Source organism: Passer domesticus, chromosome 24 (assembly GCF_036417665.1).
Source record: "Passer domesticus isolate bPasDom1 chromosome 24, bPasDom1.hap1, whole genome shotgun sequence".
NCBI lineage: Eukaryota > Metazoa > Chordata > Aves > Passeriformes > Passeridae > Passer > Passer domesticus.
Window position 1 is genome coordinate 1,702,530 of NC_087497.1, and position 20,833 is coordinate 1,723,362.

The window sequence follows — 20,833 nt, forward strand, 5'->3', positions numbered from 1 at the left end:
GGGGTTGGGCATCACGGGGCTGGTGGAAAAGGGAAGAGCCACGAGAGATCAAGGAGAGGACAACGGGCACAGAGCCACGAGGGACTAAAAACTGTCTTTATCTGGTGACTGTCACCTCCAAAGGAGAAAGTCCCCACAAGCAGCAGCAGCTGCACTTCTGGGAGAGCTGGGGGTGCTCCCCTGGAGAGGAGAAGTCTCCAGGGAGAGCTCAGAGCCCTGGCAGGGCCTGAAGGGGCTCCAGGAGAGCTGCAGAGGGACTGGGGACAAGGATGGAGGGACAGCACACAGGCAATGGCTGCCACTGCCAGAGGGCAGCCATGGATGGGATCTTGGGAATTGGGAATTGTTCCTGGCAGGGTGGGGAGGGGCTGGGCTGGAATTGCCAGAGCAGCTGTGGCTGCCCCTGGATCCCTGGCAGTGCCCAAGGCCAGGCTGGACACTGGGGCTGGGAGCAGCTGGGACAGTGGGAGGTGTCCCTGCCATGGCAAGGAGTAAAACTGGGTGAGCTTTAAGATCCTTTCCAACCCAATCCAACCCAACCCCTTCTATTGCCATGATAATTTTCCGGGTGAATAATGCATCAGCGAACATCTGCCACCTCCAGCTCAGCAGAAAACACCTCCCTGGGCTGGGTTCCCTCCCTCCCCGCCTGTCCCTGTCCCTGTCCCTGCCCCGAGTCACAGCTCCAGCCTGGAGGTGGGATCAGACCCGGGACACCCCCATTATCTCCCCAGGTGGTTTTAATTGCTCTAATTACTCTCCCTGGGGACCACCCCAGAGGGATGGATGAGGCGGCTCAGGGTGACATTAGGGATCCCAGGAAAAGCCATTCAGCAGTCACAAGAGCTGGCTGTGATCACTCCGTTCCCAAATTAAACTGGATTTAACCCCATGGCTGCGCACAGGACCCTCCTGGGGTCACCGGGCGTTTGGAACCATGAGAAGGGAGGACCCCTCAGTGCCACTCAGGTCGGGGTGGTGGGGACAGAGGTGCCACCCTGGCTCTGGCGATCCCGGTGCTTTCAGGGGCTCCTCAGCATCTTTTTATTCCCTTTAATGCATGGCCTCCCTTGTTTTTTATTTTATTCCTGGGATTAACACGTCGGGCAGCAGCCGGACTGGCTCCTGCTCAAAAGAGGAGGAGAAAGCGTTTACATAATTCATTTAAATGAGGCACCCGAGGAAACCCAAATTGGACTTGCAGCATGTTTACAGAGCCACGCAGAGCTCCGCCATCCGCATCTGGAGCCGTTAATGCCTCCCAGACGGAGCACAGGGCATGGATAATTAATTAATTGTGGAGCAGAGCCCTTACCCAGCCCCCAAAGAGAGCGCTGGGGCCGCAGGCAGCGACGCCCGGCGCTGCTCCCCTGGGGCGCGGATTTATTTCCCGGGGCTTTTCTCCTTCCCAAAATGTTCCTGGAGGTGCTGGGGGTGGTGGGGTAGAAGCCACGGGAGGAACGAGCCGAGCTGGGCTGGAAAATCCCTGCCCGGAGGGGATTGAGGGGAGGAGGAGCCGGCGGGGGCTCCTGGGGGTGATGATGGCAGTGCCAGGGCTGAGCCCTGGGGAGGGGACACGGGGACCCCTCGGAGGGGACAACCCCCCTGCAGCGGGGAGCAAAGGGCGCTCCCCCACTCAGCCTCCAACATCCCTGTTCTGTAGGATCACGCAGCCCCTGCTCCAAGCGGGGGTGTCCTTTGAGACCTCGGGGGTGCCCCGGGACCCTGCCCCGCTCTCTGCCCCTCCTGCCCTCGGGAATCTCTCCCTGGGGATCGCTCAGGGGCTGGAATCGCTCCCTGGGGCGCTCCAGCTGCAGCACCCGGAGGCAGCTCCCACCCCAAACCCGGCCCTGATGCCGGGGGGGCTTTGGGGGTGCTGAGAAGAAGCCCCCGGCCCTGCACAGGGACACGGGGACACCTGAACCTTCATTTGCAGCCCCCTGCAGCTGGGATTGATGCCCCAGCCCTCCCGCTGCTCTCGGAGCTGCTGTCTCTACCTTCAGCACCACTTTGAAGAGCAAAGGAGGGATGGGAAGGAAGACAGGGAGGAATAAAAAAAAGAAAAAAATATTTGAAAACCTCCAGCTTGAACCCTGCTGCTGGAGAAACATCTGTATCTATAAATATCTGTGCTGGGAGTGGGAACAGGCTGTATCTGTATGTGCAGCAGCTCCCGAGGCGGCAGCAGCAGCCTCGCCCCAGCTAACCCCGCTCCAGCTCCGGCACACGCTCCCGAACATGCTCCGGGCTCCGCAGCCTGCCGGGAGATTTTGGGGACAAACCCCCACACTGGTCTCTAATCAAACAGGAGTAAAGCAGGGCTGTGCTCGTGTGTGCAGCGCGTTCCCAGCGAGGGGGAGCCGCTGCCCGGGGGTCACTGGGGCTCTGGGGGACAGCGGGGCTGTCCTTGCTGGGACAAGATGTCCTGCTGCTGTCCCCACCCCGCTGTCACTCCGATGTCTTGCTGCTGTCCCCACCCCACTGTCACTCTGGCAGTGACCTTGTCCACCCCTCCAGACTGGATTGTTTGTGCTCAGAGAAACCTGGATCGGTCTCAAATCCCATATCCCAATCCTGAATCCCAATCCCATATCCCAACCCCATATGCCAGTCCCTTATCCCAATCCTGTATCCCAATCCTGAATCCCAGTCCCATATCCCAATCCCGTATCCCAATCCCGTATCCCAATCCCATATCCCAATCCCATATCCCAGTCCCTTATCCCAATCCCGTATCCCAATCCCATATCCCAGCCCCATATCCCAATCCCGTATCCCAATCCCTTATCCCAATCCTGTATCCCAGTCCCTTATCCCAATCCTGCATCCCAATCCCATATCCCAACCCCATATCCCAATCCCATATCACGCTTTGGGATAGCAGGGACACACCGGGCACCCCAGAGCTCCTCAGCACACGGGGTCCCCCCACTGCTCTGTCCCCTGAGGGGAATCCCATCCTCTCCCTTCATTCCCAGGCTTTCCGAGAGTTTTCAGGACTCTCCCGTGCCTCCCCCAGGTAAATCCCGCAGTCCCGGGGCTGCTCTGGGGCACTCCGCTGTGGGGGGCCCTGCCTGGCTGCTCTCTGGGGCCGTTTCTCCATCCCACACCTCAGAGCTGTTGTGTTTCTGATCCCAACACATCCATTGTCACTTTCCCTCGGATCAGGGCTGTAAATCCTCCAGATTTCCCTCATTTGGCGCCAGGAAGGAGCCCTGGAACCCCCCAGCTCTGAAGATTCCTGAGGGCTGAGCAAGGATTGGAAACCTTTTCCTGACAGACCTCTGCTTCTTTCCACTGGATACAATTTTCCCCATTTTTTCTGGCCTTCCTCCTCCCAAAATCTCTCCCTGTGCTTCCCATGGCGGGGCCTGTAGGGTGATTTTATTCCCATTACAGGGATCCTACAGCTCCAACAGCAGAATCCTGGGACACATCATTGTCCCAGCTTTGCAAGGACTCATCCCTGATCCCAGAGATCCCTGTGCCAGGAACATCCTCCCCTTGGCACGTAGGGCCCGGGCAGGTGGGAAACCCTTGGGATCACACAGAAACCCTTGGGATCACATGGAAACCCTTGGGAACACATGTAGGGTCCGGGCAGGTGGGAAACCCTTGGGATCACATGGAAATCCTTGGGATCACATGGAAACCCTTGGGATCACAGGTAGGGCCTGGGCAGGTGGGAAACCCTTGGGATCACATGGAAACCCTTGGGATCACATGGAAACCCTTGGGATCACATGGAAGCCCTTGCTTGGGATCACACATAGGGCTCAGGAAGATGGAAAACCCTTGGGATCACATGGAAACCCTTGGGATCACATGGAAACCCTTGGGATCACATGCAGGGCCCAGGCAGGGGGAAACCCTTGGAATCGGCCCCACAGGCGGTGCTTTGGGAAGCACAGGCTGCCCTCACGTCCCCTCCTCTGCGGGTCCCCTCCGCAGTGCCAGAGCTGCGTTGTTTTTCCCTTTCCCCCCTTTTTTTCTCCTCCCCATTTCCCTGTAACAACCAGGGCTGTTCAGGAGCCTCCCTCCCTCCCCCCTTTCCTCCCTGACTCATTCCCGCTGTCCTTCCAGCGGGATGTGCCGGTCCCCACGTCCCGCAGGAGCGGCAGTCCCAGGGCTGGGGACAGCACGGGACTGAATGCAGCACAGTGAACATTTCCTTCCCTTTGTGCCAATTCCAGCAGGGAATTCCAGTGCCAGGCACAAACAGCTCATCTCCAAGGGGCTGAGGCAGAAATTCCCCGTGCCGGCTGTGGGGTTTCATGGGGTGCTGTGGATGGACTGGATGAGCTTTTCCAGGCAAAGAGATTCCATGATGGAGATGTGGCAGGGAGGACAGGCTGCTCCAGCACCACCCTGAGCTGTCCCTGTTGGTGTCTGGGGAGGGGACAGGGTGGGCTCATCCAGGTCCCACTGTCCCTGCTGGTTCCTGCAGGGATGGAGATGGCTCTGTGAGCCCTGGGGCTTGTCCCCAAATGGCATCAGTGTTGTCACACGGCAGCCACCTGTGCCAGCCTTTCGCCATCCCTCTCAGTGACCTGCAAAGCTCCTGGTGGCTGCCAGTCCTGTCCTTGTCCCCAGAGCCCTCTGGGGACAGTTGTACTCCAGAACAACAGTGGGGAATGAAAGCCCCCAGCCCCTTCCATCCACTCCCCTTCCCATCCACGTCCCTTTGGCTAAAAGGACACAGTGACCCACAAATCCAGTCACTGACCCCTCCCCAAGCCTCACACCCCAGCCTCACCCCAAATCCCAGCACACCTCCACCAGCCCAGCCCCGTTAAGGGGTGTCTGTACCCCATTAAAGGGAGTTCAAGAGCCCAGAGATGTGGCCACTGCCACAGAGGAACCCAGCCGGTGACAGGCTGGCATTTGTGGCACCCAAAGCCACGCTGGACACCCCTCACTGTGGTGTGGCTCACCCTGGAGGGGGGGAATGCACTGAACCCTTCACTGCACGTGTGGGGCCATCGCTGCAAAGGGCTTCAGTTCCATCCCAGCCTCCGAATCAGAGAAAAATAGAACGAAAAAGTCATAGAATCAATCACAAAATCACAGAATCACTGTCACAGGAGGGTTTGGGTGGGAAAGGACCTGAAATCCCATTCAGTGTCACCCCTGCCATGGCAGGGACACCTCCCACTGTCCCAAGTGCTCCCAGCCCCAGTGTCCAGCCTGGCCTTGGGCACTGCCAGGGATCCAGGGGCAGCCACAGCTGCTCTGGCAATTCCAGCCCAGCCCCTCCCCACCCTGCCAGGGAACAATTCCCAATTCCCAAGATCCCATCCATGGCTGCCCTCTGGCAGTGGCAGCCATTGCCTGTGTCCTGTCCCTCCATCCTTGTCCCCAGTCCCTCTGCAGCTCTCCTGGAGCCCCTTCAGGCCCTGCCAGGGCTCTGAGCTCTCCCTGGAGCCTTCTCCTCTCCAGGGGAGCACCCCCAGCTCTCCCAGCCTGGCTCCAGAGGGGCTCCAGCCCTGCAGCAGCTCCGAGGCAGGGACATTTCCCAGTGCAAAGCAGTGACCCTCGATGTGCAGAAGGATTTGGGCTGGGGCAGGAATGCAGATTGATCCCCGTGCATTTGTGTCAACAATTGTCCCTTTGTGCCCTGACGTCCTCACCGGGGCTCTGGAGAGGGAGAACTCCGGGCTGTGCCAGGGAGGAGAGGCCTCGGTGTCCCTGCAGTCGCTGCTCCTGCAAGGCTGCAGCCGGGATTTGCAGGATTTAAGGGCTCAGGCACCAAAGGGCTGGAGGATTTACAGGCTTCGTTTTGTTGCTTCTGTTGGATAAAGCTGGAAATTGAGGAGAGCCGAGTGCTGGCTCTGCCCTGGCAGGGATGCCCCGAGCTCCCACCCCAGACCCCACTGCAGAGGTGCCCAGGGTCCCCGGGGGTGGCCTGGCTGCTGCTGGTGCCAGCTTTGCCCCTCTCCCTCGGTGCCACATTGCCTTTCCTCCCGGACTTCGGAGGAGGAGAACTCTGCCAAATTGCTTAAACCCGTGCAAGCACAGATTTGTGTGTGACACCCCACCAGAGCCCCCAGCCCTCCTCTGCTGGGGCCCAGCCCGAGGGATGCCCGAGGCCACCGGGGCTGCGGGGGCTGAGTGACAGCAGCAGGGTGACACTCTTCGTGTCCCAGCCTCCACTGCCTCTTTTGTCCCCTGCTGCAGCCCCGGGCAGGGCGCTGGGGGTGTTGGGGAAGCTAGAGGAGCTGGAGGGTGCTGGCGGTGCTGGGAGTGCTGGGGGTGCTGGGGATGTTGGAGGAGTTGGGGGTGCTGGAAATGCTGGAAATGCTGGGGGTGCTGCGGGTTCTGGGGGTGCTGGAGGTGTTGGAGGGTGTTGGGGGTTCTGGAGGTGTTGGGGGTGCTGGGGGTGCTGGGAGTTGCTGGAGGTGCTGTGGGTTCTGGGGGTGCTGGGGGTCCTGGGGGGTTCTGGGGGTGCTAGAGGTGCTGGGGGTTCTGGGGTTGCTGGGGGTGCTGGGGGTCCTGGAGGTCTTGGAGGGTGCTGGAGGTTCTGGGGGTGCTGGGGGTCCCTCCCCACCCACGCTGAAGCAGCTGGGGCTGCGTGAGTGAGGCTCAGCTGACGGCGAGCAGCGACAGTGGGCGCGGGGCTGCGCATCCCCCGCTGCCAGCGCGGCTGCCGGGGCTGAGAAAGGAGCAGAAATACCTTATTTTTTTTTCCTTTTTTTTTTTTTTCAAAGGTAGGGAAAGGTGGATGTTTCAGAGAGGGACCTGAGCAGGGAAAGGAATCTGCTGGAAGAGTCTCCTCCCTGCCGGGGGTGCCCGGGTCCTGTCCCCGCGGCTCCCCGGGAACAGCAGCTGCTCGGGCAGCCCCCCCGTTCTCACAGCCCTGCGCTGTGGATGTCACGGAGATATCAAAAATAAAGGAGCAGCTCTCGCCAGGGGAGCTGCAGCCTGGATGTGGCCGCGGTCACATTCCGTCCCCCGGCCACCGGTGGGGCTGGTCCAGCCCAGCCCGAGCATCCCCCGCGTGGGAAGGAGCGCCCCGAGCACACCCACAGCCCCGGGGCAGAGGTTCCGCGGCTGCAGCAGCTTCTGGAGCCTGCCCGAGTCACACCACGGCTGCAGCAGGCGCAGGACGGGCGGGTCCCCTCCTGTTTGTGTCGTCCTGGACTTTTCCTGGTGCTTCCCGCAGGATCTGTAACCCACCGAGCCCAGGATGACCCCAAATAAATCACTCCTGACAGACCTTTCCCTCTCTGGGCATTAAACCCTGCAGAGAGTTAAATCCGTGCAGCCCCGGGGATGCTGCAACCCCCTCAGGCTCATCCCCGCGGCTGCTGGAGCCGTGTCCCGCCCGTCCCTCCCTGCAGGGACCGCTCCCAGCTCCGTGGGCGCCTCTGCCGTGTCCCAGCACCCATCGTGGAGCAGCCTGGCGCCTTCCTGTGTCTTCCAGTGATTCTGCTGCTTGCAGGGCCCCAAGCTGACAGCTGATCCCATCTGAGTCACGCTCAGCGTGTGATCGCCTCTGACCCCGGCGCTGCCGCTCCCCAGCTCCACCGGCTCCCTGTGCCCTGCTGGCTGTGTCCCTCAGGGCTGGATGGGATCTTGGGAATTGGGAATTGTTCCCTGGCAGGGTGGGAGGGGCTGGGCTGGAATTGCCAGAGCAGCTGTGGCTGCCCCTGGATCCCTGGCAGTGCCCAAGGCCAGGCTGGACACTGGGGCTGGGAGCAGCTGGGACAGTGGGAGGTGTCCCTGCCAGGGCAGGGGTGGAATGGGATTTAAGGTCTCTCCCACCCAAACCCTTCTGTGAATCCACAACTCTTTCCCTTTTCCAAAGGCAGAGTCTCAGTGGAGCAAATCACAAGATCCAGTCCCAGAAGGAGCCTCCTGGAGCTCTGAGCACCAGCCCAGATTCAATATTCCTGCCTGCCATTGTTTTTAAGTGAGGATGAGATGGATCCTACTATGATTTTGAAAAACGGTGCAAGTGGGCAGGAAGGATTGCTGGAGCTCATTTGCAGTGGTAGACAGTGGGAGAGGAGGTGGATGTGGCCACAGCTGAGCTGTTCCCCTTCCTGGGAACACCCTGAAACCCTGAGCTGTTCCTGTTCCCAGGGATCCCCTGAATCCCAGGGACCTCCTGAATCCCTGAGCTGTTTCCCTTTCCCAGGAACTCTGGGCTGTGCCAGGGAGGACGGGCCTGACGGGACCCTGAATCCCTGAACTATTCTCATTCTCGGAACACCCCAAATCCCTGAGCTGTTCCCCTTCCCAGGAACCCCTGAAACCCTGAGCTGTTCCCAGAAACATCCCAAATTCCCTGAGCTGTTCCCAGGGATCCCCTGAACCCCTGAGCTGTTCCCATTCCCAGGAATTCCCTGAATCCCTCAGAAGAGCTCCCATAGCTGGACTGTTCATCCTGACGGCACAAAGACCCTGCCTGGCTTTCCTATGGTCTATCTCAAGTTGAAATCTAAATAATTTCAGTATTTTGCCCTTTTCCTTTTGCTTCTGAGGAAATCTGGCTGCAGGATCTTTGTTCCCCACATATTTCCATGTTCTGAAGCACTTGGAATATAAAAATGGAGTGTGAATCATATCCTTGCTTTAAATAAAGCTCCTTCCATCCTTAAGGATGTGTTTGTCACTGATTGTGTGACTCCTGTGATTGAGCAGTGCTTGAAGGAACAAAGCAGCCAATAATTATCCTGAAATTCCACCAAGGAGTGCTTTATTGAGGAAGAGATAATGAAAGGGGCAATGTTTGAGGGGAAGAAATAAAATTTTTTATTAAATCAAATTATAGAGATGGAAAATAAAGCCTGGCTTTTAACCACAGCCTGAAGTTTGGCCTTGGTCAGTGGAAAATGTGAAAACCCCGATTTTTTCTCTCTATCCTATTTAATCTAAAGGTGTTTGTGAGTCACCCCTGCCTCCCTTCCATCCCCTCCCAGCAGAGCTGTCATGGCACTGTCACAGCGGGACAATAAAAGTCATCTCCTCATCTGCCAGGGGGATGGATTGGGAAAATGATTTGTAGAACAGTGAAAAAAAAGGAAATATTACCATTCCCTGCTGCAGATCCCAGCTTCACCTGGTTGTTTTCCTGCTTTGCCTTCGGGATGCTGTGCCAGGAGCCCTGGGAAGGGCTGGGTGATCCTGCACATTGTGGCCTTTGGTGGCCTTTTCTCCACTCCAAAATCTCCCAACCCTTTCCAGGCAATAAAAAGTTTGGAGAGCTGGCCCTGGAGTCAGGGAACTTTCTCCAGTGCCTGTGGGATGCAGGGCTCAGCTTTACCTGGTTCATGGAGCCCCTGGGATCCGAGTTCTGGGAATCACAGCTGCAGGAGACCCTCTGTGCCACCCTCTGATGGGCAGAACCTGATTTTCCCTTCACTTTCCCATTTTATCCTGAAAATTCCTTTCTTTGAGCTATTCCTGGCCCCTCTCTCCTCCTGAGGGTGAAGGGCAGAGAAGGGGGATTTTGGTGGCACAGCTCTCACGTTGTTTTGGGACCCTCTCCTGGGTCACAGGGGAGGGGCACGGTCCTGACAGCTCCTTTATCCAGGGAAGAAGTGGGGTCACCATCCCTGGAAGTGTTCAAAACCTGAGCAGAAACTTCCTGCCATGCTTTAGGGGGAATGGTGGGACTCAAAGGTTGGACTTGATGATCTTGGAATGTCTTTTCCAGCCTTGATGCGATTCTGAATGATCTGGAACATTCCAGAACTTCCACTAAAATATTCTGTCCCACCACATCTTCAGGAGCGCTAGGACAGGCAGGAATTCATTATGTCCCAAATATCCCTCCTTTCACATTCCCAGATAAATCTGATTTCCCCCCACTGTTCTGAAGGTCCAGTGTGGAGGACACCCAGCCACCGATGTTCAGCAGAGCCTGGGAGACCCGGTTGGAATAGGAATTGAAATTCCAGCAATCCTGGTGTCCCGAGCAGGGATGGACCACGGACACTGCTGGGGAAGGAGCAGCCTGGAGGTCTCCTGACACCTCCTGAGGACAGATGGAAGGTGCTCCATGACACACTGAGTGTCCCAGACCCAAACTGCATCAGTGTCCCTTGGGAGAAGTTAAAAACACCCCCAAGGAATATACTGGAAACATCTGGAGCTGTGAGAAATGTCCCTGTCCCCATGGGCAGGGGGTGGCAGAGAGAATCTGAGGCAATCTGGGGTGGGTTCCTGGGAAGGAGAGGTCATGGGGACCCTCTGGAGAGAGTAATCCATGTGCAAACACATCCACCAACATGGACACACATCCGTAAATAAACGTGGACACACATCCATGAATGGGGACATACATCCATGGATATGGACACACATTCATGAATGTGGGCACACATCCATGAACACAGACACACATCCATGAACATGGACACATATCCACGAACAAGGACACACATCCATGAACATGGACACATATCCACAAACAAGGACACACATCCATGAATATGGACACACATCCATGAACATGGACACATATCCATGAACATGGACACACATCCGTGAATATGGACACAGAGCCATAAATACGGACACACATCCATGAACGTGGACACACATCCATGAACACGGACAGACATCCATGAACATGGATACACAGCCATCAATATGGACACACATCCATCAGTATGGACACACATCCATTGATATGGACATACATCTGTGAACATGGACACACATCCATGAATGTAGACAAATGCCCATAGTGGACACACATCCATCAGTATGGACACACATCCATGAACATGGACACACATCCATAAACATGGACACACACACATCTGTAAATGTGGACACACATCCATCAATACGGACACACACGTGGATGTGGACAGCTGTGCATGGACACAAACAAGCAGCCTGCCACCAGGAACCCCACCAGGAACCTTCCTCCAGCAGCTCAAACATGGATACCGGCAAGGGATGCGTGACCCATCCCTCCACCAAGGGGGATGGATGTGTGGAGAGCCTCCAGACATGGAAAAGGCACAAACAAGGCCCTGATTTGGAGCAGTTCCAGCAGCTGGCAGGACTCAGGCAGGGGATGCTGTGCTTGACCTCTGGAACAAACCTGCTGAGACCCAGCTGTTTGTGCTGGCAGTGCCATGGCTCCTTCCAGGGCCACCACGTCCTTCCCAGGCCTCCTAGGCTATGGGGTGGCTCCAGGAAATCTCTTTTTCATCCATGTCCATGGCTCCTGAGTTTTCCAGACATTTCTCCCAGGCTCTCCCACTCCTCTGGGCAGCTCAGCAGCTCTCTGGTGAGGATGACAGCCAGGTTGTCCCAGCCCGTGTGCAGATGGGCTCAGGACAGGCCTAACAAGGCCAATAATTGTCCACAAACCAGCAAAACTGAATCCATTCTTCCTCTGGCAATTTTGGGAAGTGGTTCTGGAGCCTCCACTGCTGCTCAGTGGTGAGGAAAAGCTTTGGAGTCTTGGAGAAGGTGAGAGGCTCATGACTGGAGGTGTCAGGTCCCCTGTAGGGATGGGGACAGTCCTGCTCTCGTGGGAGGAGGCACTGGAGCACCTTCATGCCCCAAACCAGGGCAAATCTCTCTAAAAATCCTCATTCTCCCAAGGTTGGTGGGATGGGAATGACTCCTCCCTGTTCCTCAGAGCTCTGCAGCAGACTCTGCTCCTGCACAGAAAATGGGGAGAAAACATGGATTGGAGGGATTTTTTTCACCTTCCCATTCCCTATCAGCAGCTCTGGAGTAGCAGGTGTGGCAGAAAACAACCTTGGTCATGCACAGGGTCCCTGTAAAGGTGATTTTGCTCTGTCATGTGCCACAGCCCACCCTCATTTCACTCACCCTGGGCCAGATTCCCCCCATGGAAAGGACAGGGAGGAAAGCACGTAGCTGTTTTGCCAGAAGATGAACCGACAGCTCACTGTGCCTCTCCACAGTCCAGCTCCACATTTATCTTCCTCTCCCCATCCTGCTCTTCCCACGTGCAATCTGCTGCTCTGGAGCAATCCGGGTTTCCATGAAGCCCCTGGGGCGATGGGAAGGGAGCTGCTCCCCTTTGGGAGCCTCTTTCAGAGCTGGGTTCAATTCTCTGCTGCTCCTTTTCCCTTCTCAACTCGCCCCAGTCTCCAGGGATTTCAGGGGAACCTTTCCAGCTGGGGAGGAATTTTCCACCTAAACACTCTCCTGACCTGAAATCACTTCTTATCTTCCCAGCAGAAAACATTATTTCCATAGAAGGTGCCTTTTCCCTCAGCAACTAAAACCCTTGAGCTCAGCTTCCAGAAAAGAGAGGTTTTATCCTGAACACTGAGCACCAAGAATGGGGTTTTTTGCAAATAAAATTCCCCAGGATGGGTCCTGAGGGGCCCATCCCGGGAGTTTCCTACCTCCCAGTGAAGGCTGGGAGCCAGCAGCACATCAGCTCCCTGCAGAGCTGCTCAGCTCCTTCAAACCACCAGCACAGAGCTGGAGAGCCAAGGAACCCTCCCAAGCCAGCCAGACTTGGCTGCCAGAGGGGGCTGAACTCATTCCTGGCGCTGCTGTTGGCAGCTCTGCTTCCCTGGGATTTGTGGATCCAGCCCTGGAAAGGCTGTGGCTGACTAATGCCAAACACATGGGCATCTCTCCCTTCCCTTCCCTTCCCTTCCCTTCCCTTCCCTTCCCTTCCCTTCCCTTCCCTTCCCTTCCCTTCCCTTCCCTTCCCTTCCCTTCCCTTCCCTTCCCTTCCCTTCCCTTCCCTTCCCTTCCCTTCCCTTCCCTTCCCTTCCCTTCCCTTCCCTTCCCTTCCCTTCCCTTCCCTTCCCTTCCCTTCCCTTCCCTTCCCTTCCCTTCCCTTCCCTTCCCTTCCCTTCCCTTCCCTTCCCTTCCCTTCCCTTCCCTTCCCTTCCCTTCCCTTCCCTTCCCTTCCCTTCCCTTCCCTTCCCTTCCCTTCCCGTCCCTTCCCTTCCCACAAAGATGGGGCAGGGATGGAGGATCAGGGCAGGGATGGAGATCAGGGCAGGGATGGAGATCAGGGCAGGGATGCTCCATCCTCTCCTTTGCTCCAGCAGCTCAGCCCAGCAGGACCAGCTGGCCCCACAGGGGGCTTGGCAGCAAATCCCAGGATCCTGGGCTAAAAGAGCCTTTTCCAGGCCAGATGGAGGCAGGGATGGTGGCTGGTGGTGCCGTGGGCTGCCAGCAATGGCAGGGATAAACCTGGAGAGGGAAAACATGAAGGTTTCCCTTTGGATTGTGTGCCCCACTGTCCCCACCTCCAGACAGCCAGGCCTTGGAGCAGGGGTGTCCTGGGAGCAGCTGGAAGGGTTTTCCGTGCACATGGACATCTGCAGTGCCTCATTTGTGCCCACAGCCACAAGGACTGGAAGATTTCCAGGAAATCTGTTCCAACCCCAAGGAGTGCTGTGAAAAAGCCCCGAGGAGCTGTGGGGGGGCTGGTGGAGCAACTGGGGCCATCCAGGAGGGAAAACCGAGGTGTGAAACCAGGCCATGGCTTCCAGACAAGCCCTGGCAGCATTCAGGGGTTGGCTCTTTTGTGGATTCAGCAGGGAGGCTGATATTGTTAAACCTTTCCAGTGTGGAGTGATGGCAATGACCATTTCTGGAATTAAAAAAAAAAAGGATTTTGCCCAATCCTCTGTCCCCTGGTAGCTCCCAGCATGGGCTGCTGGGTTTCAGATGCCTTGTCCTGCAGAGCCAAATCCTCCTGGCAGAAGGTCTGTGACCTCAGGGACAACATTCCCCCTCAAAGCCCCAAATCCCAAATCTATCTGCACAACCCTTTGTGTCCATGGCTTGAATAATAAAATCATTGAGGTGGGAAAATCCCTCTGAGCTCATCGAGCCCAACTGTTAACCCAGCCCTGCCAAGGCCAGAATCTCAATCCTGGGCTTGGTTTTGGGTCCCTTCAGACAAGAAGGATCTGGAGGGGCTGGAGAGTGTCCAGGAAAGGGAACGGAGCTGAGAAGGGGCTGGAACCCCAGGAGAGGCTGAGGGAGCTGGGAAGGGGCTCAGCCTGGAGAAAAGGAGGCTCAGGGGGGACCTTGTGGCTCTGCACAGCTCCTGACAGGAGGGGACAGCCGGGGGGGTCGGGCTGTGCTCCAGGGAACAGGGACAGGAGGAGAGGGAACGGCCTCAGGCTGGGCCAGGGCAGGCTCAGGGTGGGCACAGCAGGAATTTCCCCATGGAAAGGGTGCTCAGGCCTTGGCAGGGGCTGCCCAGGGAGGTTTGGAGTGCCCATTCCTGGAGAAGCCCGAGGAAGGGTTGGATGTGTCACTCAGAGCTCTGGGCTGGGGACAAGGTGGTGTCAGGTCACAGATTGGATGTGATGATCCCAAAGGTCTTTTCCAGCCCAGCTGATTCAGGGATTCTGGGATTCTGTGAGGTCCCTGCTGGCAGCAGCTGCCTGAGGCAGAGCTGAGAGACAGCCTGGGCTTTGCTTCCCGACATGGAACACACTGTGCGAGACAGATCCTGGTGGGACTGAGGTTCACACATTCCCAAAGAAGTTTGGATGGAAGATCCAAGTGAGATGACACTTTAACTGGAAATAACAGCAGCAGAGAAATCAACAAACTCCAGGCCTTGGAGCCTGTTCCTTCACTGCCATCAAATCCAGCGTATTCCTCTCAAACTGTCTGGAGCAGAACATTGTTTTGTTTTTCTATCCCAGAAGACACCACCAGCAGTTTCTGGTTCAAATTATGAGGCAATAAAACAAACCCCACCATGCTGTTGTTTGTTACTAATTATGGGGCTTGTGTTTTGGTGTCAGCAGCTCCCAGCTTCAATCCTCTGGCAGTAATAACAGTCCAAAAGCAATTCAGGTCAGATTTTACAAGCCTTTAAACACATTATCTCTGATTCCAGTCAAATCATCACTCCTGGATGATATTCCTATAAGACACGATCAGCAGATGTTCCTGAGTGTGAATCCAGCTGTTTTCTCTGCTGATGTATGGACAGATGTGACTTTATCATTAATCTTATCCCATGTCCAGAGGTGAAATTCGAATTGTGGGAGGCAGGATGGCAGCAGAAGTGGACCAGTAGGGTATTTAGACAGGAGGTAAGAAGGGGCTGTTCTCATACAATGAGAGTGGTGGCACTGGATAAAATGCCCTGAAACCCTCAGGAACCCAAGGTGGCTTTAGGAGGGGTCACAGAGCCCAGCTGGACACTGGACATGGGTGTGAAGGGCCAGATTCTGATGCCTTTATGGAATTATAAAATCATCAGGGTTGGAAAAGCCCTCTGAGATCATTGAGTCCAACCTTTAACCCAGCCCTGCCCCTGTCCCCATCTGCCACATCCACAGGGCTGTTAAATCCCTCCAGGGATGGGGATCCACCCCTGCCCTGGGCAGCTGTGCCAGGCTGGACAGCCCTTTCCATGGAGAATTCTTCCCAAAAATCCACCCTGAGCCTGCCCTGGCCCAGCCTGAGGCCGTTCCCTCTCCTCCTGTCCCTGTTCCCTGGAGCACAGCCCGACCCCCCGGCTGTCCCCTCCTGGCAGGAGTTGTGCAGAGTCACAAGGTCCCCCCTGAGCCTCCTTTGCTCCAGGCTGAGCCCCTTCCCAGCTCCCTCAGCCTCTCCTCGCAGGACTGCAGCACATTCCAGCAGTGAGAGCTGCAATCAGCCCCTGTGAATCCCAGAAAGGTTTGGGTTGGAAGGGACCTTAAATCCCATCCAGTGCCACCTCTGCCATGGCAGGGACACCTTCCACTATCCCAGGTGGCTCCAAGCCCCATCCAGCCTGGCCTTGGGCACTGCCAGGGATGCTGAAGATGTGAAGGAACTCATCTGAGTGCTGGCAGGCACAGGGAGAAGCAGCAATCCTGAAGGCAGTGAGGACTGGGAGAGCACAGCTGGAAAGAGTCACCTGGAGGAGGAATATCTCATCTTGGGCTCTGAGCAGCTTCCCAAGTTGCCAGAAGGATTCAGTATCTGGAGTCACATCAGGACAGCAGCCCTGGCTATGGAGGGAGCTTTATTTTCAGCTCCAGCAGGAAACTTCCACTTTGACACTGCTGATTTCACTGCTGCTCCCCTTACCCGCAGGATACGGAGTGTCAGACTGGAGGTGTTTGCAGATGAGAGATAACAACTGTCGGAAAATTAAATTAGGAGTGCTTAGAAAGTGTTCTTGGAGCTGCAGAGCCAAGCCAGCTGTGCCTGCCTCACCTGGGGAGCACAGTGGGAGCTGATAAAATCTTGCTGTTTCACCCAGCAACAGGTCCTGGAGGGAAATTGTCACCTGGCCAGGGAGGAGGAAGGAGCCCTTGGAGCCAGGAAAAGCAGGGGCAGGTTTCAAGAGGCACAGAGGCCTCGCCAGGCCTTTGATGTGTGTTTGCAGTGTGCGTGCCAACAGCTGTGCTCCCAAAAAAAGCTGCTGTGCCTCCTTGTGTTTTGTTTGGATCCATCAGGTTGGGAAGAGGGGAAGGGACTGGGGAGGCCTCGATGCTCGTTCAAGCTCTGCTGGGCTCCCCCAACCCCAAACCAGGTGGGTACAGGAAGAAACTGCCCACAAACAAACAGATGCGAAAAAAAAAAATTAAAAACATCTCTCATGGTTTCTTAGGACAGGCTGGAGAAGCAGCAGGGAATTCTGCTCCTGCCCTGAGCTCATTCTCCAGTGAGTGCAGCACGATGAGAGAGGGGATTCTCCCCTCTGCCCCACTCAGGTGAGACCCCACCTGCAGAGCTGCTCCAGCCCTGGGACCAACATCAGCAGCACCTGGAGAGAGCTCAGAGGAGCCCACGGAGCTGCTGCAGGGCTGGAGCCCCTCTGGAGCCAGGCTGGGAGAGCTGGGGGTGCTCCCCTGGAGAGGAGAAGGCTCCAGGGAGAGCTCAGAGCCCTGGCAGGGCCTGAAGGGGCTCCAGGAGAGCTGCAGAGGGACTGGGGACAAGGATGGAGGGACAGCACACAGGCAATGGCTGCCACTGCCAGAGGGCAGCCGTGGATGGGATCTTGGGAATTGGGAATTGTTCCCTGGCAGGCTGGGGAGGGGCTGGGCTGGAATTGCCAGAGCAGCTGTGGCTGCCCCTGGATCCCTGGCAGTGCCCAAGGCCAGGCTGGACACTGGGGCTGGGAGCACCTGGGACAGTGGGAGGTGGCCCTGCCATGGATGGGTGGGATGGGATTTCAGGTCCCTTCCAACCCAAACCATCCCATGAGTACAAAACACTCCCCATGCCAGGCTGAATTCCTGCCTATCCAAAGGCAAACAGCACAACAATCCCAGACAGGATAATTTGCTTTTTTTCCTTAAACAGACACAGACAGCTCAACTCGCTCTTTCCCTTTCCCCAGTGTGAGATATGACTGCTCACTTTAAAAATTTTAAAGGTTTATTAAACCTTAACAAAAAAAAAAAAAAAGCAACAAAAGGACTAAATAAGGAAAAATTACAGTGCTGGGAGCCCCCCTGACTATCAGCCACATGCTCCTCTTCAAAATGGATGCTCCACCTTTTCTACTTCTAGCTCCTCCTAAAGACTTGTCAGTTAACTCCATCCTTGCCGTCCAGTGGTGGAGATCACTTTCATACACCTTGATTGGCAGTCAGGTGTTGCCATAGTAACGAGCCAACCCTCCCCAAACGTGGCATTCACATTCTCTGAACACAGACAGACATAATTCTCTCTCAAGATTTTTTCTAAAGAAGCAAAGAGAAGAAGAGAAAACAATTGTTATCTCTACTTACTACTCCTGCTGTTTTTACACATGTGGAATGTGTTAAGAAGATTGTTTACCTAAAGTAATTTGTCAGTTAGATTCTACTAAAAATTGTTTGTTTCCTTGACTCATTAACTCAAAACTGTATTAGCTGTCTCAGACAGTCACAGGTTTTTCTTTAGTATCTCTTTTTGTATAGTACCTCTTTAGTATAGTTACGATATAGCATGAATGTAATATAGTATAGTTTTAATAAAACAATTGTTCAACATTGTAAATCATAGAGTCAGATTCCAATCATGCCCTGCATCGGGGGCATCCTACATCTGATACCCAAATGCTTAGATTACCAAGGGCATGCTCTGATAACAGTGCTGGGGGAAGGACACATTACAGTAACATAACCACACATCCACTCTAAGAGCCTGAGCCAAGAGATGTGGGGCTCCAGGCGGCTCTCCAAAATGCTGTTTATTGTAAATTACAGCAGACTGGGGTCAGGGGTGACAGAGCCCTCCTACAGCTGTAGACAAGCCTGAAGACCCTTTAGCTCTCTTACAATGCATTGTGGAGACAGACAAGCATGCCAAACCTGTCCCTTGGAGAGATGGTCTTGAATGGGCCATGATAAGACCTTCTCAGCCCTTCTGGACTGAGAAACCCTCCTTGGTCATGGTGAGTTCCCAGCACACTTTGGGGCCTCATGTAGGTTCATAGGTTTTTCCCCCTTTGTACCACCCTCAATTTTCCCCATAAAAATCCCAGGTTCTGCCCTGTTCAGCAGGGAGCTGTTGTCCATGGCCTCCTTCACAAGGTGCTGGAATAAAGGCTGCCTCTGCAGAATACACGGTGCTCCTGTCTCTTTGTGCCTGTGCTGGCCTGGGACACCTCACAGGGCAGAGCTGATATCACTGAGAGCTGGAATTACTGCTCAGAGCTGAAATCACTGCTCAGAGCTGAAATCACTGCTCAGAGCTGGAATCACTGCCCAGAGCTGGAATCACTGCTCAGAGCTGGAATTACTGCTCAGAGCTGGAATCACTGCTCAGAGCTGGAATCACTGCCCAGAGCTGAAATCACTGCTCAGAGCTGGAATCACTGCTCAGAGCTGGGATCACTGCTCAGAGCTGAAATCACTGCTGAGAGCTGGAATCACTGCTGAGAGCTGGAATCACTGCTGAGAGCTGGAATCACTGCTCAGAGCTGGAATCACTGCTCAGAGCTGGAATCACTGCTGAGAGCTCAGCTCCCTGCCCCTGGCTGAGGTTACCCTGTGGCTGAAGGATTGCCTGAGGCCCCCAGAATGTTCTCTCCTGCAGGACCTCTCTCTGGGAAGGCTGTGGTGTCCAGGTCGAGGCACCAGACCCCGACTGGTTGCCACAACAATGCATTTTATATTTTTCTTTGCTAAGCACCTTAATACATAACAACCAATCAATACCTTTACTATTACCTACAGCCTATCATAACTATGCTCATTACCATATGATGGTCAATACGATCCAATCACAAGAGTTGGTAAGAGTTGGTGTGGTACAGTTTAAGCTTAAAGTTGTGTCTTGGTTTGAACAGACAGGTGTCTGCTAAGGAAGGCAGGAGCCTCCCCTGAAATGGAAAATGTAAACCCCCTCCTTCTGAATTATTATAATTTTGAAATTAAGGGCCTCTTAGGTAAATATATGGGAGTAACAGTTCTTTACTAAGGAAAAAATAAAAATAAAATGAAAATGCAGTAATACAAACCAACCCTGCCAGAGTCAGCAGAGGCGCTGAGCCCCTGTGGGTCAGGGTGGTGGCACAGTCCCATCCCATGGGGGCTCAGCCCTCCTGCAGTGCCAGCTGTGCTTCTGCTGGAGCAGGGATCCTGCACAAGGCTGCAGTTTTCCTCTGCAGCTCCAGGGCTGCTGGAGATGGGCCTGCTCTTCCTCTGGCAATGCAGGGCAGGAGAAAGCTGCTCCTCTGGGCATGCAGTGGGCAAAGGCTGCTGGGCTGTTCCAGGCTCAGATTGGATCCAGCTAGGAATGCTTGGCTCCTGCCCTGGGCGCAGCATCTCCCAGTGGGATGCTGGAATTTTCTCAGCCATGCAGGGACACTCAGTGGCCATGAAGAGCAGAGATCTCCTGGAGGGAGGATTGGCTGTGGGAGAGATAAAGAAAACTGCCCAAAGAACAGCAGAGAACTGCCCCATCAGATAGGAATAGAATAAACTCCCCCCTTTCCAACCAAGTGTTTTTTTAGTTTCCTTGCAGTGGAAAATTCTTAGACCTATTTTCTACTTGCCACATTAGCATGTTTTTTTGCCTATGGCATCTGCTTTTCCTAAGACCTATTTCTGCTTGGTAAAAACATCTTTTTGTTTGTGGTCAACATATCCTTTGCTCTAGTCATTAAACCCCCTTCCAGCTTGACTTAACCTTTGCTTTCTTCGTTGTCCAGTAACGACTGGCTTTTGACATCTCTTATTCTTCTATATCAAAACTTGTTTCCGTCTTTGCTCCCAGGTTCTACATTCAGAGATCTTTCTGCCAAGCACACACATCTGTGAAACTTTCTTGTCAAACTTTCATCTTTCCCAACAATCTACAAAACTTCTCTTAACATGCACATAATGTTCACCCCTCAGCTGTGAGAGCCAACCATCTCATGCCTCATCTCCAGCACCAGGCATCCTGGATCAGGCTGAGGGAGAATTCCAAGAGCTCCCAGTGACCCTGGGGCAAAGGAGGCTCCGAGTGCTCAAACATGGTGAAATTTGAGTGGGGACTGGATTTGGAAGGAATGGGTTTGAAAAAGGACATTTAGATGGGAGATAAAAGGCAGTGCCCACCTCTACTGGGGAGTTTTATTCTGTTTAAACTGGTTTTACTGAGATAACAGTGGGAATTCTGGGCTCATGGGAACCATGGGAAACTCCCCATCCCCGGGTCTCAGTTTCCCATTTATAATCTGGGGATAAAACCAGGGGACAGCAGAGCCTAGAGCAGGTTTGAAGTCCAGTTGTAAACCCTTTAAAAAGGAGTTTAAACCAGAAACACAACTTGGGCAGAGACAGGGGACAGCAAACAGCCCCTCTAAATGTGGCATCAACAGAAATGATGCTCTGGCTTCATGAGGATGAGGGAGGAGCTCCTGAATCTCCCATGATTCCACCTGGAATTGCAAATTTTCCCAGATTTTCTGGGACCAGCTGCCTAG